Source organism: Erpetoichthys calabaricus, chromosome 9, assembly GCF_900747795.2.
Source record: "Erpetoichthys calabaricus chromosome 9, fErpCal1.3, whole genome shotgun sequence".
Classification (NCBI taxonomy): domain Eukaryota; kingdom Metazoa; phylum Chordata; class Cladistia; order Polypteriformes; family Polypteridae; genus Erpetoichthys; species Erpetoichthys calabaricus.
In genome coordinates, this window is record NC_041402.2 from 16,760,179 (window position 1) to 16,780,262 (window position 20,084).

General features: G+C 43.2%; 1 pseudogene; it reads left to right on the top strand.

The window, feature by feature from the left end:
• Window positions 1–7,331: 7,331 nt before the first annotated feature.
• LOC114657170 (general transcription factor II-I repeat domain-containing protein 2-like) lies at window positions 7,332–9,137 on the top strand (annotated as a pseudogene).
• Window positions 9,138–20,084: the final 10,947 nt, after the last annotated feature.

The following is a 20,084-nucleotide window of genomic DNA, read 5'->3' on the forward strand; positions in this document are numbered from 1 at the left end:
CTCTCTTAATTACTAAATGGTGGCGGCCCACAGGACTTAAATAACAAATCAAATTGTAATATTGAGCTGCATGCTTCTAAATAGAATACAAAAGTGCCACATCTATAGTGTAAAGGCCCTTCAGATCTCAAAACTCGATGGTCTTTTTTTTTACCCTTTATTTCCAGCATCAACAACATATTTGCTTGACGTGCGTCATAAAATGCACTCCTGAACGGTTTATAGGCTCGACTTCTGCTTACTTTTCAAGGCACTAAAGGGAAATTGAGACTAATGTGGAAAATTTGCTTATAAATAACAGAACATTCTCAGTCTTTCTTAATGCTTGCCCAGGTAGCACTGGGCACAAGGCAGGCACCAGTTCTGTAGAGGGTGGCAAACACAGGGGTCAGTCACACTCCCCCGAGCCAGTTTGGAAGTGGATGTGGGAGGAAAAGCCACACAGATATTGGGAGAGCATGAATTCTGCACAGGGACGAGAGTCCCAGTCGGCTAACTGGCAGGTGCAAGCGTTGATTTCGATCGTTTTAATCTCGTCACATCTTAATTTCTGAAGCCACTTTTCCTGGCGAGGGTTGAGGTGGCAGTAGGACAGCTTAGGCTTTCCCTGTCCCCAGCTACAGATTCCAGTGCATTCTGGTGAATTCCCTGGCATTCGCAAGTCAGCTGAGAGTTATAGTCCCTCTAGCATGTCCTGAGGCTTTTAACTCAAATATAAATGACCTACAGGTGATGATCTATAGGTCAGGGGTCCTCAATCCTGGGGGTCCACTGTGGCTGCAGGCTTTTTATTTCAAGTCAGTCTGTTAGTCATTGTCTAACTTAGTCTTGAAGTGGGTCATGGGGGGCTGCTGGACAGGGCCATTTTAATGCATGGGCATGCTGGGCAGTTGCCTGGGGGCCCCACAAGCATAGGGGCCCCATGCTAATCCATGTATGTTGTGACTTGCTGTTAATAAATAAATACTATGACATACTAAACTATAAATATTTGTTATTGTGTTACAAGTGGACATTGGCATTCGCCTCTGATTTAGCATCTTAGTCAACTCTGCAACCTCACATACAGGTATGTATACAGATCTCAACGTAAAAGCGTATATGTTAACGTCACTTTAACTCGATTCTTGAGCTCTACATCATAAAAGCAACCAATAACAAAATGGCAGCTCTCCATGGAAAAATACCATACCATACTGTTTTCTAAGCCGCTTTATCCTGAGCAGGGTCACAAGGTCCTATCACAGCAGGTATAGGGTGCAAGGCAGAAACAAACCCTGGACAGGGAATACACTCACACACCACACACATACACAGTAGGGCAAATTTAATGCCACCAATCATCCTAACTTGCATTTCTTTGGACTGTGGGTAACAATCCAAGTAAACATGGGGAGAACAAGCAAATTCCATGAAGGGAGGGAACAGCATGTGAACCTTGGTCACCTTACCACACCGCCACTGCATCACTCTGTCTACTAAATTATGCTAAACAAACCAACATTCAGGTGAGGTCAGGGTGGAGAGCGTGCACTGGTACAGCATGTTGCAGCACCCACCACATGACAAAACAGCTCAGGATCCAGGTTGGCAACCTCCCAGGCAGGCACCTCCAGTCCCACCCTCTGGAAATGACCCTCTATCTGCTGCAGCCAGGTGTTATGTGGGTGACCCCTTGGCCTGTTCCAGCAACTCGAGTCCCCAACAATGAGGATCTTACGAGACGGATCACCCTCAGGGAATCGCGTCACATGTACGTAGTGCCGTAACTGATGCTCCCTCACAATGCAAGTAATGAGTCTCATTTGTGACTCCATAAGCAACACCAGCAGAACCCAAGGACTCTCTGAAGAGACACAGTACCAAAGGAGTCCAGTCTTTGTCTCAGGTCACAGGATACCATCCATGTCTCGTGACCATATAGCAAGACAGGAAGCACCAGGACTCTAAAGACTTGGACCTTCGTCCTTTTGTAAAGATATCGAGAGCACCACACCTCTATTTTCAGTGACCTCATGACTATCCATGCTCTCAAACCCAACATTAGCTCTAACAAATTCATGCTGGGATTAGGCCCTAGCTGCCCCATGATGCTTGTCTGGGTCAAGAAAGTTGATGGATTGATGAAAGGATGTTTTTTTTTTTATCATATCAGGGTAATCTGAAAGTTGCTGATGTTGCTTCTAGATTTTACGGTCTCCAGATGGCTGGTGCAGCTACCTTCTCTTCCATCAGCATATGAAAGAGCAAAGATCATCGCATTACTCAAACCAGACAATGTTCATGAAAGCTCCCATCCAATTTTGTTACTTTCCATTTGCTTCAAAGTAACTGACAGACTGCTACACATCAGAATCAGTCCAGCTCTCCAGAAAGTAATTCCGAACAGGCAGGATTCTGTAAGGCTCACAGCCGTACCGACCAAGCACTTTCTGTTGCTAGCTTCCTTGAAGATGGATTTCAACGGCAACAAAAGATGGCTGTGGCTTTCATTGAGCTTACAGCAGCATACAACACCATCCTGAAGAAAGGATCGCTCTACAAGCTCGCTAAAGTAATCTTCAGAATTTGCCCTATCCCTATCCCTACCCCTAACCATTGTGGTTCATCCCGGCCAATACCCCCATGCCGCCAGGTGGAGCCCTTCTTGCAACATGGAGGTGCCCAGAGTTTCAGCAGGGCATCATGGACAGTGGAGTTTTACATCACAGCCCTGCTGGATGCCATGGGGGCCTCCAGGGGACGCTGCAGGGAGGAGCAGGGTCTACTACTTTCCCTATAACCCGGAAGTACTTCCCCGTCATGGGAGTGCAAGAAATGATGTACTTCCGGGATAAAGAAAAAGAAGAGTTTTGATCTGACCCGGAAGTGCTTGGAAGTCACATGGACTGAGGGACCGAGGCATTTCCAGGTCAGGGACTATAAAAGGACTCTGAGAGATCCCAGCAGTGAGCCGGAGTTGAGAGGGAATGTGACAGCGCTGCTGGGAGGAGTGGAGGATTATTGTGTATTTATTGATTATTGAGAATTGTGTTTATTATTAAGTATAGTGGTGGTGGAGGTGCTTTGTGCACATTATTATTATAATAAATCAATTATTTGGACTTTTACCTGGTGTCTGAAGTGTTGTCTGAGGGTTCAAGGGGACGAGAGCGCCCCCTATATTTCACACCATCATCAGCAACGTGCTCAGCAATCACTACTTTAACGTGTGCCTGAACGGCGACCGCAGCACACCAAGAAAGTTGGACAATGGCCTGCACAAAAGGTTCAGTTCTTGCAACGTTATTGTTTAAGTTTTACATTCACCACTTGCATCGTGCAAGTTCAACTATGAGGATGAAACGGCAATCGCATATCAACATAGCGATTTTCATCATCTAGAGTGTGTAATGATAACTGACCTGGCATCTTTAAATGACTACTCACACCAAGCGTTGCAAAGACTGAGGCTTCCTGGCTTTATCTTAACAATCACCTGACAAATAGACAATTGAATCTGTTGTTTAGTGGAACAATACTGAAACATAATTTCAGGGTCACACTCGATAGATCTCTGATGTACAAGGGAAGGTAGTGACGGAACTAAAAAGCAGAAAGTTGGCTTGTACTTCTTAGGAAGCATCCGCCAGTTGCATTCTAATACCTCCCTGGCCCTACTGTACGGTGGACACTGTGCAGGATCAACCCATGGAAAGCTGCTGGTCCTGACCACATACCAGGGTGTGTACTCAGGGAATGTGCTGTCCAACTGATTCACGTCCTTCCAAACATTTATAATACCTCCCTGAAGCAAGCCATCTTATTTCCGCGGCCACTACTATCTGTGCCAAAGAAGTCACCAGCATCAATGCTCAATGACTATTGCCCTGTAACTCTCACTCCCATCTTGATGAATTGCTTTGAAAGGCTGGTCAAGGACCACATAATATCGAAACTCCCTACAACTTTCGATCCACTTCAGTTGGCGTCCCGCCCCAACTGCTCCACCGACGATGCCATATCACCAACACTCCATCTGACCATGGCCCATCTGAAAAATAAGAACATTTATGTGCGACTGCTCTTTACTGACTTTAGCTCCACCTTTAATACAATTAACCCCCAGAACTTGGTAAGAACTTGTCCCACTAGGCATCAACACTTTATTATGCAACAGTATATTGGACTTCCTCACAGACAGACTCCAGGCAGTATGTGTTGGAAAAAACATCTCTGAGACCATCACCTTGAACACTGGGCTCCCCAAAGCTGTGTTCTGGGTCCTCTGTTGTTCACTGTTGATGACTCTTGATTGTCGTGCCAGGCATGACTCGAATCATATCAGATCCGCAGATGACACAACGGTGGTGGGCCTTGTTGATGGCTCTGCCTACAGAGAAGAAGAGAACTAACTCGTTGTCTGGTGTGACTACAATGACCTGTCACTAAATGTCAACGAGACAAAGGAGATCATTGTTGACTTCAGGAGGAAACACGTGGCACATTCTCCAGTTATGATCCATGGCAATGCTGTTGTATTCATATCCATCCTCAATGCTCCACCAATTTGGCTAAAGTCAAAAACCATCACTTAGCCTTGCTGAACAACTTAATGCATCAGACTTAAATCAGCAACAGAAATTGGAGGAAGCTTTAGGTTAGTAGCAATTGAAAGAGCACCATATTTATCAACATAACAACGGGCGACCGTTCAAGAGAGTTACAGTTGCTGTGCGAAGAATGATGCAATCTCAACCAACTCCGAACACAGCAAGAACAATGAGATGTTACAAAGGTTAAGTGGAGCCTCTCCACGGACTCTAGTTGTGTCTGTTGTGACCTAGTGAACAGACCACTAGAACGGCAGACGAAATGTTGGAGTACCAGCCGGGCTACCTGGCACCAACAAAAGTAAAGAGTTGTGCTCTTGACATAAAATAAACTCAACTTCAAAACAGCCTCTCATAAATAGCAATAAAGGGAGCTCCGTCCTTGATAAATGCTTAGTCAAAATGCAGCACCACCTATGGGGACCGCCTGCTTTATTAGTGTCTGGGCTGGAGTCATCTCGGGGCACAATAGGCGGAGCTAAGAGTCATCCTTGGGTGCTGTGGATACCAGGAGGTGCTTCAGTTCCCCAACACACAATGGGCGGAGCTAGGAGTCTTCCTTGGGTGTTGTGGACACCAGGGGGCGCTCTAGTTCCCTAACACACACCCAACACAATCAGGCACAGACAAAAGTTAAAAGGAAAAGAGTCTTTTATTGTGGGAAAACTCTTCTCATAAGCGTTTCCCACCAACACAGTCACAAGTATATGCAATAAGCACAATACAGCAACTCTTTCTTTCTCTCTCTCAGTCACTGTCTCCTCCACTCCTCCAAGTAAACTTCGTCCACCTTCCACCCGACTCTGGCTCATCTTTGTGTGGCAGGCAGCTCCTTTAATCTTCCAGTCCTCCATACAGATATTCTGAACGTACTTATAGGCGGAGTGGCGGCTCTGAGGCTAGGGATCTGCACTGGCAATCGGAAGGTTGCCAGTTCGAATCCCGTAAATGCCAAAAACGGACTCTGCTCTGTTGGGCCCTTGAGCAAGACCCTTAACCTGCAATTGCTGAGCGCCTTGTGTAGTGAGAAAAGCGCTATATAAATGCAAATAATAATTATTATTATTATTACTTCCTGGAGAGACAGATGCCCCATGAAGTAGGGCTCCCTAGTCCCTGCTGCACTCAATGACGGCACCCATGGAACCCAATAGGGCTGAGTTGAAGAACTCCATGTCCCGTGCTGCCCTGTGGGAATCCCAATGGGGGCTGCCATGTAGTGCTCAAGTGAAGATAATACCATGTGCAGGCTCTCTATACGGTCCTTCCATCCTGAGGGCGTCCAAACCAGGTAAGGACATGGGCCGTCCCTCACAGCATGTTCTCAGAGCTATGGAGTAAAGAGAAAATAAAGTCAGTGCCAGCGCCCCCCTTTTTATCCCGGAGTGGCATTGCTTACGTCATCAGAGACCAGAAGGTGGTCCCACAGCTGCACATGGTTGACACAGAAGATATCCATAACAGATGACAGATCGCATATTGTTAGATTTCCCCATGTGATACCCTATCAGATCAATGTGAACAATTGGCAGCCTGAAACACAAAGCCATTGTCTGGCTTATTCAGTTAAATTTGTGAAGAAGCTGAACCAAATTGAAAGCATGTTGTATTCATATTTCTATTTGTAAAATCCATATGATAAATAAATAAGCTACTCTCTTGGCAGATGGCGTGTGGCTCGTCCAAGCATTTGGTTACTTTTTGGTTATTAGAGGTTCATCTGAGCAGCAAGACTGAGTGATCGCAGCCCTTTTTATCAAGCGCAACTCATTTGATTCATTCACATTTGCAAAATGCTGGGAACTCAAAAAGATGTTAAACAATAATTTTCACTTTTAATCAGCTGGAAGGTCGCTCTTCAAATGCTCTTGAAGTGAAACTAAATGTGTGGTTCATTAACTCGCATGTGCAAATGGGCTAAGCAGCCTTTGCATTTGGAATTTTTCGGACTCAATAATAGCAAGGACAAACACGTTAATAAAACCGCTTCTTCAAAAGTGGGTCACCTTTAGCTTATGAAACATTGCAGAACGAAAGCGAACTGAATTCATAAAGCTCACATGAGCAAAACTGACAGTTCACTTCATAGGCGCTATAAAAATTAAATGTATTATTATTATCCCCTGTCACACTTATTGATTCAAAAACAGAATACTGACTTACAAATACCCGGGGTGTTATTTTAGAGTTGATTCCACATATTTGCACCTTTTTATGAAAAAAATGCCTTTTGTAAAATGTATGGAAATTTTATAATAATAATAATAATTTTATTTACTCTGTGATTTTTATACAATGAATACAGTTCAATGTGCTTTATGAAAAAAGCTCTTTAAATAAATAAATACATAAATAGATAAATAAATATGTATACACACACTATAATCTGAAAACAAACCTGAATGACTAAAAAAGAGGAAAATGAAAAGGAAGGTAAATGTCTGACTAGGCCACAGGTGTCAAACTCTGGCCCGCGGGCCAAATTTGGCCCGCCGTGTAATTTCATTTGGCCCGTGGGGCAATATCAAATTAACATTAGAGCTGGCCCACCGGTATTATACAGCGGCGGTGTTGCTGTAACACCGCATTCACTGCGAATACTACAAATCCCATAATGCTCTGCGGTTGTTTTGGCGCGCCAGCTTTGTGTCAGTAGATTTCTAGCAAGCAGCGTTCTTTCCAGACGTGCTGCGGCCCAATACTACAACTCTAGGTGTCACTGTTTTACCCCTACCAAAAATGACGAAAAGGAAGGGAGAAAACAGAACTTTTCGGGACAGGTGGGAGACAGAATATATGTTTACGTATCTGAAAGACAGACCTGTTTGTCTCGTTTGTGGAGCCAACGTGTCGGTACCTAAGGAGTACAACCTTAGGCGACACTATGAAACGAAACATCAGGACATGTACAAGGACCTGGACACGACTCAAAGGAGCCAGAAAGTAGAGGAGATGAAGAGAGGGTTGGTTTCACAACAAAATATGTTCAAAAAAGCCACAGCACAAAACGAGGCTGCTGTAAAGGCGAGTTATATCGTGGCAGAAGAAATCGCCAAATCAACCCGATCCTTTAATGAGGGATAATTTATTAAAAAGATAATGCTGAAAGTTTGTGACCAAGTGTGCCCAGAGAAAAAACAGGCCTTTTCAAACGTAAGCCTGAGCAGGAACACAATAGCGGAGCGCATATGTGATCTTGCCACCAATCTGCATGACCAGCTGATGGAAAAGGGGAAAGATTTTGTTTCTTTTTCCCTCGCTGTGGACGAGAGCACTGACGCGTCTGATACTGCGCAGCTGTCAGTCTTCATCCGCGGTGTCGACTCAAAAATGTGTGTTACGGAGGAGCTTTTGGGATTTAAATCCATGCATGGCACAACCACAGGGACGGACATTTTTGAGGAGGTTTGCAAATGTGTAACTGAAATAAACCTGCCGTGGGATAAACTCGTGGGATTAACCACTGATGGTGCGCCAGCGATGAGTGGTAAAAAGAATGGTCTGGTGGGCAGGATGCGTGAAAAGATGCGGGAAGAGAACTGTGCAGGTGAGCTATCGGTTTATCACTGCATTATACATCAAGAGTCACTGTGTGCTAAAGCCCTAAAGATGGAACATGTTATGACCACAGTAACACAAGTTGTTAACTTTATAAGAGCCAAAGGTCTGAATCACCGCGAGTTTAAGTCTTTTCTGGAAGAGTTTGGTTCGGAACACACAGACGTGCCGTATCACACAGAGGTGAGATGGTTAAGCCGCGGAAAAGTACTGAACAGATTTTTCGAGCTGCGTGAAGAAATATGTCAGTTTCTGCAAAGCAAAGGGAAGGACACAGCAGAACTCCAGGAGCAAAAGTTTATGTGTGAGCTGGCCTTTCTGTCTGACATCGCAAGCCATCTTGATGCGCTGAACCTGCAGCTACAGGGGCGGGGCCGCATCATCACCGAGATGTACTCGTCAGTGAAAGCTTTTAAAGCTAAACTCTGCCTGTGGGAGAATCAGCTGCTGCAAGGAAACCTTGGCCATTTCCCCTGTTGCCAAACCATAAATACGCAGATCTCTACCGCCGTGTGCGCACAGTTTGCTGAAAAACTCAGTGTACTCGGCGCTGAGTTTAACCGACGATTTGGCGACTTTGATGGTCAGAAATGGAGATTTGAACTGCTTAGTAATCCCTTCGCAGTCGATGTGGAAAAAGCACCAACTAACATTCAAATGGAGCTGATTGAACTCCAGTGTGATGACACGCTGAAGTCAAAGTATGATGCTGTTGGCGCCGCACAGTTTCCACAACACATCCCTGACACAATGCCTCAGCTCCGCACCCAAGCTGCCCAATTGCTCTCCATGTTCGGCAGCACTTACCTATGTGAGCAACTTTTCTCCTCAATGAAGATGACGAAAACATCTCACAGGGCACGTCTCACTGATGAACACCTTCGTTCGATAATGAAGGTTGCCTCAGCTCAAAGCCTGAGCCCCGACACTGATGAACTAGCATCCAAGAAAAGATGCCAGGTGTCTGGCTTGAACACACCATGTTAGATCAGTGTGTCGCAAACTGAACAGTAAAAAGGCCTGAATGATTGATTTATGTATTAGCCAGTGGAAAAAGTTAATGTTGATATTTAGCAAATTGAAAAGAGGCATTCATTTTTTATTTAAATGTTATTTAATATGCCATTGATGTTTCTTCGTTTGTTCTTTGACAGTTGATTTTGCACTATTAAGTTAAGTTAAGCTATAAGCATGGCTTGTTCCATATTCAGTGTTAAAGCAAATCAGTGTAGCAAACTGAGCAAAAACATTTTATTCATGCACTCTTCTCTTGCTACTTCAAGGCTTGAATGTTTGATTCATTCATTATTGTTATTTTGTTTTCAAATGTATTTATTAGCCTGTGGAAAAAAGTTTATTTTGATATTTACCTCAGAAGGCTGCAAATAGAAAAGAGGCATTCAATTTTTATATTTAAACATGAAACTCGGGTTTGCATGTCATTATAAAGTTATATAAGCCTTGCTTGTTCAATTTTCAACGCAAAACTTGTTTGGGTGCCTATTAAAAGGTAATTTTTTTCAACCTTGGCCCGCGGCTTTGTTCAGTTTTAAATTTTGGCCCACTCATTATTTGAGTTTGACACCCCTGGACTAGGCAGTCTCAGTCCCAGACAGGGGTTATGTAGGTGCATTGCTGTTGGTATAAAGGAGCCCCCCATAGTGTTTCTTGGCCCACTTCTGCTGAATGATTTGTTTGCTGGAAGTCTTCAGTGTTGTTGTGTCAGAGAGAGAGGATGTGCATTGTTGTTCAAAATGGCACTCAGTTTTGTTTTAATTCTTTCCTTTGCTACGACCTCCAAGGGGTCCAGAGTGTGTCTCATAACTGAGCCTTGCCTTTTCAATTAACTTGTTGATTCGGTGGGCCTCTCATGAACTGACGTTACCAGCCCGGCACACCACAGTGTAGAAAATCATAATGACCATCACAGAGTTATAGAAGATGTGAAGGATGTCACTTCCCAAATTAAATTAACACAGTCTCCTAAGGAAAAAGAGCCTGCTCTGCCCTTTCTTATATACTTCCTCTATGTTTCAAGATCAGTCCAACCTGTCACTAATGTAGACCCTGAAGTACTTGTAGGTGTACACCACCTCTAAATCCGAAATGCTGATGTTAAGTTTGCACCGAGAAACAAAGTTCTCCCCCTGACCCCTCTCCTCTGTGTCATCTTCCTTATCAATACCCCCCATAAGTCCAGAGAATGTCTGCAAGTGACCTGACTTGCTGTTATGTTTCTAGTCTGAGGTGTACACAGTGAAGAGTAAAGCAGACAGGCCTGTTCCTAGTGGTGCTCCAGTGTTGCTCACACAGTCTTTGAGTCTCACAAACTGCAGTCTACCTGACTGTTTTGTATTGGTAGAGTAATATTTTACTCCACTTTCCCCTTTTGTGTTATTAATGTGTAGCCTTTGTCAGAATGCCTCAAATCTCACAGACTTACCACTGTTTATAAGGTATTGTACCATATAACTTCTGCCCACCTTCCTTTCTACATCTATAACTTCGGGCAGTTAGGTGTAGTAAAAGACAAGCAGGAGTTAAGTTACAATTTGAATAATGTATTATTGATAATATTCATAAATAATAACAATATGCAAAGTACATTTGAATACTGGCAGCCATACAACCTGATAAATGCTGATGTGTAGTTTCAGGCGCCACACAGACTTGTTAGTTACTTAAAATGTCTCTAGTTAAGTCCTCATTTGTGGTCAGCTTTCTTCAGAACAGGCCGCATGCCTCGTTTAATGCCAAGCTGAAGCAGATACATCCATCATGTACATTTTTCAATGCCATACCATTTTATTGCTATTAAAATGTTTGGGTTGGTATTTACAATGCCCTTCTTTCAGAACGATCAATTTCTTAGCTTGACCTGTTTATTGTAGGGTAATCTCATGCGAATTCAATCATTTTAAAGAGACTCAAATGCGGCCATCAATTCATTTTTCTGACAAGGAAGGAAAAATGTTTTAAAGGTTTCAGGGCTAATCAGAAAGAAAAGATATATATATAAAAAAACAACAACAAATAAAATCACATCTATTAATGTACACCTCAATTCAAAAAACTAATTCCAGAATTGAATTCCTATCTAGAATAAAACCCCGCAGCAAATGTAAAAACACTCGATGAGTTCTAATCAAAGACAGAGGATTTACTGAAAAAGAGATTTCTACCAAAGCCAAAGCGTAATTGATAACAAAATATGCAAAATAATATTTAAAAAACGGTTAGGACCCCAGCTTAACCATAACAAATAATTAATCAAGGTAAGAATTGCAACACCATTGAGTTTCTGGTTTTAATCTGTCGTTCTTCTGCACGTCTGTTTTATTGTTTTCTCCCTTCTGATTCCTTAATCTTCATTATCAGTCCTGTTTTGTCTTGGTAGACTAATATTTTACTCTCCTTTCCCCTTTTGTATTATTAATATGTAGCCTTTGTCAGAATGCCTCAAATCTCACAGACTTACCACTGTTATAAGGCACTGTACCATATAACTTCTCCCCACCTTCACTTCTACGTTTATAACCTCAGGCAATCAGGTGTAGTAAAAGACAAGCAGGAGTTAAGTTACACTTTAAACAATGTATTATTGATAATATTCATAAATAATAACAATAAGCAAAGTACAAGTGAATATTGGCAACCATTCAACCTGATAAATGCTGATGAGTAGTTTCAGGCGGCACACAGACTTGTTAGTTACTTAAAATGTCTCTAGTTAAGTCTTCATTTGTGGTCAGCTTTCTTCAGAACAGGCCACATGCCTGTCTCAAAATGGCTGCCGAGCTGTGCTCTTCATTGTGTTGTCCTTTTCAGTTCATGGTGTGTGAGATGTTCCCTTATCAGTTGGTAAGAGAGAGAGAGAGAGCTGGGTAAAGCAGGTAAATGTATAGATTTTCTGTCCAACCCCTACAGCCAATAGGGTGTCATGGTACTTAAAGACTTCTGATACAAGCCAACTCCAAACAGCCATACTTCAGACCAACGGGGCACAGAATATCTTCACACCTGCCCCAGGAACCCTTTGTTAAGGTGAAGTTTGCCAGATAGGCAGTCTGGCTGTTCTGTGGGGGTTGACTGAGAGAGTCCAAGAAACATTTGCCAAACTGATTTGAGGCACTTCCTACAACCCTGTCGTAAAATTACAAAGAGACTCAGTCCTAAAAGGGGGGGGGGGGGGGGGGGGTACTTAACCATACAAATAAAGACATACAAAATATTTATCAACTTATATGCAAAATTTCACACCACAACACAGACAGATAGTCCAACGTCCAGGACCCCACAGGCTCATCCACCTGCATATCTCAGAGATGGCTGGAGAGTATTGAAGGCACTAGAAAAATCAAAAAATATAATCCTCACAGTGCTGCCAGCTTTGTCCAGGTGCAAATAAGCTTTATGTAACAGGTAGATAATTTCATCTTCCACTCCAATCTTTTTTCAATAGGCAAAATGCAGTGGGTCCACATGGTCTACCACAAGAGGACTTGTATAGTCCAGGACCGTGACGCCTCCTTAATTGAAGAACTGGGTTGAGCAGACATACACAGAATGCTAGATGGCAGCCCCACTGGGGTACAGTGGTATTTCAGATTGCCTTGTTGGGTTCCGTGGGTGCCACCAGGGGGTTCTGCAAGGACAGCAGAGCCCTACTTTGCTGGGCTTCCACCATACCTGGGAGTGTTTCCGGACCTCGCTAATTAGCCACCTGGAGTACTCTTAGGTGTAGCATAAAAGGAACCAATTCCCTTCATTTGAGGAACCAGAGTCGGAAGGACGAGGAGTGAAGGCGGAAGGAGATATCTATCTATTGATCTACTTCCTTTTCCATATAGCTGTCTTATTTGATTCTTTTATATCTATTTTATACTGCTTATAATGTCTAACTTATAGCACCTTACGTGGCCTTTATTATGTAGTGACATTTATTACTATTGAATACAGTATGTAGTGCCCTTCATATCAATCAATCATTTAAAAAGTTATCTATGAAGCCAAATTCATCTTTAGAGCAGAGCACAATAGAAAAAACAAACTATAAGTAACAGAAAAACAGACCAAAATGAGCCCAAGTGATTCCATCATGTGCCAGTGTTGGTTGTTTTTTTCTGTGAGGGCGTCAGGATAAATAGCTACTGCAGGCCATCCATGCATTCATTCCTTACCAGGCTTGCTTTGCCCATAAGCATTGGGCACAAGTCAGAAACCAGCCTTGGGTGAGGCACCAGTGCCATTATAATCTAGATAGCCTTATTATCCAAGAGGTGTCATCTCTTATAGTGGTGCCCAGTAAACTCCAGCTCTTTGGTACCCTCAAAGTGTCATTGTGGTTGGTCTGACCTGTGGCATTCCATGCTTTGTATTGCCAGGAATGCAGGAGCTCTGTAGATCCCCTCATTGTCATTCTAAATCTGACTTCAATATGGGACTTCAGTCTATGCCCCTCTATCTATCTATCTATCTATCTATCTATCTATCTATCTATCTATCTATCTATCTATCTATCTATCTATCATATAGTGCATTTTATTCTATCTATCTATCTATCTATCTATTGTGAGATATGGCCAGCCATTCATCCCGGCCAATACCCTCAGGCTGCCAGATGGAGCCCTCCTTGCAGCATGGTGGTGCCCCGAATGCCAGCAGGGAATCATGGACAATGGAGTTATAATGCACGGCCCTGCTGGATACCATGGGGGCCGCCAAGAGTTGCTGCAGGGAGGCCCTGGGATTTATATTTTCCGTATAGCCCAGAAATATTTCCAAGTCATGGGAACGGAAGAAAGGATTTACTTCCGGGCTAAAGAAAAAGAGAAGTTTTTACCTGACCCGGAAGTGCTGGATAATCACATGGACTGAGGGCTCAGAAGCACTTCCGGGTCATGGACTATAAAGGACTGTGGGAAATCCCAGACAGATGAGCTGAGTTGGGAGGCAGGGTGACTAAGCATCTGGGAGTGGAGGATTGTGTATTATTTGGAGAATTGTAATGTTTATTGAGTATTGTGGAGTGGAGGGTGCTTTGTGCACATTTATTATTATAATAAATTCATTCTTGGACTTTTATCTGGTGTCTGACGTATTGTCTAAGGATTCAAGGGAGCGAGAGCGCCCTATCTATCTATCTATCTATCTATCTATCTATCTATCTATCTATCTATCTATCTATCTATCTATCTATCTATCTATCTATCTATCTATCTATCGAAATATAAAGACAATATGCGAGACGCTCTGATTGTGCTTAAGTCAGAAGATCACATCACTGAAGTGATTCAGCGCAGCACTCCTCAGATTAACTTTGAACCTGACCAGAATTGCTCGACAAGACTTCTGATTCCCTGCTGCATGGAGACATCTGCATCTAATGACTGGGACAACACCTCGTATTCTTTGGCACTTATCTCTGTTAAATGATCCCATTCTTGGTCTTATTCTGACTTCTAGGAAAGCGACCAGTTTTCTTCATGTTGATTCAATATATCTACTCCCACATTTATCACAACATAAAAACCCAATACCCTTACAGGATGACTTAATTCCAAAAACATTCCTTGGGATTAAATGTGTTTTCCTTTAGGGGTTCTGACTACAGCCGGTAAAGCGCCTGACGTGTCCCACAGCTGCTGACTGACATTCAGAGTCCTCCGGTATCAAAAATGGTTCAGGGCGCGTAATGTTTGAGGAATGCGGAAAGGGGGCTGGCTATCCCTGCCCAGAATAAAGCAACTGCAGACTTGTGGGAGGTTTTAGATTTAGCTGTCTGGGTCATTAAAATTATTTGCACACACATACTGTAAAGGGGGAAAACCAGAATGAATATTTTTGGAGAATTTAACCCAGTAAAGTTTGTGCCAAGTATAACTAGTATTTCTGATTTAGCGATGTTTACTACAGGTAAAAGCATTTGCTTACCACTTTAATATCTGGAAGCCTGGCTCTCTAATTGCTTTTGTACTAAATTGCTCAGTAGTGAAAAGGTAATAAAGCTAAGCGATTATCAAAATGGCTTACATGTGATGCCCTTAATACAGCAGCTCAGGTTGCACGCCAGTGTCTGCATTTATTTGGAAAAGGTATTCTTAAAATTCTCATAAAATCCTGGTTTCTTTATTTTTATCTCCAGCTCTAAAAATATATTTAATATGCCTGAACCCTGCTCAAAGCATATTTTATGACACTGTCATTCCATTGTGCTTCTGGATATATTTTTTATTACTGCATAAAAAATGATAAACTGATGTGGTCTGAGGGAAGAAGGGTCAACAAAAGCCAGAGTAGTTTAGGGTGCCAACATGGCCCTTGACATTTACTAACAAGTCCAAAAACTAAAACAACAGTAAATGGCATGAAAAACAATAAACAAAGACAAGCGCCACATAGCCCAGTGGGCTCTATTCGTTCGGTGCTCCTGTTGGGTTCTTTAAACTTGGAGCTCCTCTTTCTAGGTCATCTCCATGGTCAATGATGATGCCTCCTATCAGGTGGTCAACACTTTAAAGCTCCAGGACCAGAAGGGGCGGGGCCAGTTGCCCTAACTGGGCAGGTTCTCAAGACCGTGGAGGAAGAAAATGACAAGGCTGTTAGTGGCAGTGACTCCTCTTGGCCCGGGGTGGGACTACATATCTGGGAAAAGCTTAGATGAGGATCCTCCAACACTCATGGGTGACACTGACAACACTAGTAATTCAAAGAATTAGAGTAAAGTAAGAGACTTATAATTTTAAAAAGAACTTATTTTCGTAAACCACTGTGTTCAGAAAGTATTTCGACCCCTTCTCTTTTCTTCACATGAATCATTAAAATTTATTTTGCCCTCATCAAGCAATGCTCAATTTGCCAGAATGACAAACGGAAAGCAGAATTTGGAGAACTCTTACAAATTTATGAAAAATAAAAAAGCTGAAACATCACACGGACTTCAGTATTGCTATCACATTTGAAATCTGGCTCAGATGCATCCCATTCAACTGATTATCGTTGAGATGTTTCCACGTCATGTTTGGAGTTCAATTCAATCAAATAGACATGATTAGGAAAGGCAGACCCCTGTCTGTAGAAGGTCCCAAAGTTGAGCAGTAACCAAGCCATGAGGTCAAAGGAATTGCCTACTTAGGTCAGAGAGGGGACTGTGTGGCCGTGCAGATGGGGGGAATGCTGGAAAAAAATCCCTGCAGTATTGAGGGTTCCTAAGAGTATAGTGGCCTCCATAATTCTTAAATGGAAGATGTGTAGAACAACCACGACTTTAGACAGAGCAGGCTAAAACTGAACAACTGGGGTACAAGTAAGAAGACATAGTAAGGGAGGTGACCAACAATTTAACAGTCACACTGGACAAACTCCAGAGAATCTGTGTGGAGATGGGAGAAACGTCCAGAAGAGCAACAATCACTTCAAAATTCCTCTAATCTAATTCCTCTAATTGCATCCTGTCCAGTTTTATACTTTCTGTCTTTGTAGGCGATTCCCTCAGCATGCACCTTTAACTCTTCCTCATGCGTCTCCCACTGGCACTTCTTCTTTCGTGGCATCACCAAAGCCAAGCTGACCAATCAGATTGCTCGGAGGAACTGGACGCACAGAACTTGGTGTTTTATTACATAAGTAGATATCTAAAAAATGCCTGTTTGTTTTATGTTATGATTAATACATTCAGGTTCTATTAAAAATAATTTATTTCAAAAAAATGTATACCATATATACTCGCGGATAAGTTCTCCCGCGGATAAGTCGGGACTTGATTTTACTGTATGATTTCTGGTATTTTATAATGTCGGTTGTATAAGTCGAATGCGGAAAACTCACTCCATTGGTCCAAGAGATTATGAGAGAGTAACCATGGAGCACACGGCCTTTTATTTCTATGTATTGTGCCTACGTGACCACACAGTAATACCCAAACTATTCCGAAGCGATGTTTGCACTGATTTGTGTTTTTTGTATCTCACACTCTTATACACCTTTATCATAAGAGCATCTCTTATCTACAATGGAGCGTTCGATCAGAAGAAAATATTAAGCTGGTTTTAAATTAAATGTTGTTGAAGTAGAGAACGAAATTGGTAACTGCGCTGCTGCAACAAAATTTGATGCATCTGAGAAACTGATGTGAGATTGGAGGAGGCAGGAAGATGTAAAAAAAATAAATTTAAGCGTCACATTTTTGAGCGGGCGTATAAGTCGTGGTCTGATTTTATGATTGATTTTTCGGGTTTCAAGACCCGACTCATACACGAGTATATACGGTAGATGATATTTGAAATAGCCTATTAATTTTGTATTATGCCATTCATAGTACTAGCAGTTAATATGCTTTTGGTAATAAAAGTAACTTCAAACACAGGGACTTCAGCAAAAGTATAAGATGGTTAATGTTATGGCCATTGGGGGGACCCTCCCATAACCCCACTTGAATATCTCCTCTGGACAATCGGAAACATAGAATAGTTAGTCAATGTCAGTAATAGGTGATGTGATAGCTTGCTGGCAGTTTCTTCTTCTTCTTCTTCTTCTTCTTCTTCTTCTTCTTCTTCTTCTTCTTCTTGTTCTTCTTCCGGCGGCTCCTGTTAGAGGTTGCCACAGCGGATCATCTTCTTCCATATCTTCCTGTCCTCGTCATCTTGCTCTGTCATACCCATCACCTGCATGTCTTCTCTCACCACATCCATAAACCTTCTCTTAGGCCTTCCTCTTTTCCTCTTCCCTGACAGCTCCATCCTCTCCATCCTTCTCCCAGTATACCCAGCATCTCTCTTCTGCACATGTCCAAACCAATGCAATCTCGTCTCTCTGACTTCCAACCTGAGCTGACCCTCTAATGTCCTCATTTCTAATACTGTCCATCCTTGTCACACCCAATGCAGATCTTAACATTTTTAACTCTGCCAGTTTGTCACGTGTTAAAATCCTTTTGCAGAAACATAACAACTTCAATAAATTAGATTACTGGTGGTTCTCTGTTGCCACACTGCGTTTCTTTCTTGTGAGTTAAATGTATATCTTATCACAGTGTAAGAATATTTTTGTTCTTTTTTTTTTCGTTCTTTATTTCACCTTATACAATTTGTTGTATTAGGAATTTGGTAGTTTTCACATACCCCTTGGGGTCAGAGCGCAGGGTCAGCCATTGTACAGCGCCCCTGGAGCAATTACAGGTTAAGGGCCTTGCTCAAGGGCCCAGCAGAGTAGGATCTCTTTTGGCAGTGACAGGGATTCGAACCGGCAACCTTCGGGATACCAGCGCAGATCCTTAGCCTCAGAGCCACCACTCCGCCCCGAATTACAAGGACAAGTTAGAAAGGGTTGGGGCACTTTCATGATCCCTGCCTATTTTCAGGAGAAAATCAAAAAAATCAATAAACACGCAGACAGGATTGCTAAGATCAGACTGTGGTGATCTGCGGTGGGCTGGCAACCTGCCCGGGATTGGCTCCTGCCTTGTGCCCTGTGTTGGCTGGGATTGGCTCCAGCACACCCCTGTGACCCTGTGTTCGGATTCAGCGGGTTGGATAATGGATGGATGGATGGACTGTGGTGATGTGGTGTAGGAGGTGCTTATATGGGATTGTTCATAGCTTAAATGTAGTTCCACTCTTAATAACCTAGATGTGCATAGAACTATTACTCTCTCCAGTGAATCTGCAATCACAAGGGGGGCTCCGCCCCCTGCTCGCTTCGCTCGCCTACCCCCGGCGTTGGGTATCCTGAAACACATTAGTTCAGCTCGTTCATCTTGGAGCCGTGCCCGCTTTGCCCGCGGCATTTCAGACGCGTGTTGTAGGCGCCTGCGTACATTGATTTTATCCAGCCGGGCTCGTGTTTGTATATCCGTCAGTCGAGCTCGTTCGTTTTGAACCCATGTCTGCTGTGCTTCCGCAGTTTCAGACGCGTGTTGTAGGCGCCTGCGTTCATTGATCTTATCCAGGTGAGCTCATGTTTGTATCGATGAGCTGTATTGTGTTTGAATTCAGTGTAAAGCGTTCAGCAGTTTGTAAAACCCCAAGCAGCACATTACTCCTAACTTCACTCCGCAGTAGTGCCACGCACAATATGGCGGTGACACCTGCGCCTTCCGTAGTAGTGCCACTCACAATATGGTGGTGACGCCTGTGCCCTTCGCACTATCTTTGTGGACCTGTGGGGCCTCTGTAGCCTGTTCCATTTGAATCCGGGCTGCATCGCAGAATCCTCTTTTTGGCGTGGCTGTGTCGTTAGCTATGGGTGCCTTGTTGCTTCATTTCTCATTCACGTCAGTTGAGCTGTTTCGTTTTTGGGCGGTGAGTCGTTCGTTCGCGGTGGATACGACTTCGATTGCGGTTTATGAGACGTGCGCTGTACGCGCCTCCGCAGTACGTCTCATGGTCCCATCGCCATGTACCTGTGTCCATGCCATCCAGTTTAGTAAGCCTGCGTCCATGCCATCCGGTTTACCATTCTCGGTTAGTAATATGGATTATTACTAGCTATTTCTCTCAGTTTTCTTTTCCAGTTCTTCGGTGATGGCGTTCTTTGCCACCACCACCTGATCGAAGTCCTGTGCAGATGGCTGTGATGTCTGAATGAAAGATGACACCCCAGCCTGTCACAAGACTCCTCTAAGAAGCATGGAAAAAAAAAAAACAATAAAGAGCGACTGAAAATCATTTAAGTTAGGAAGAATAACAAGTGGGAGCTGGGTGGTCTTTCGGTCTGAAACTCCAGTAGATTATATTTTATATTCTTTTCTGTCCACCCTAGCCATCTGGTCTTGTCATTAGATTGTGTGAATTGTGTGCCTTGACACAGGATAAAGGTATGGGGCAGCCACCTGTATACTTGAATAAGGCTGCAAAGAAATGAACATCGGTAGTACAGTTGTGTACAGGTTGAGTCCAAAACAGAACGGAGTTCACGGAGTTCACAAGCGGAAGCTGA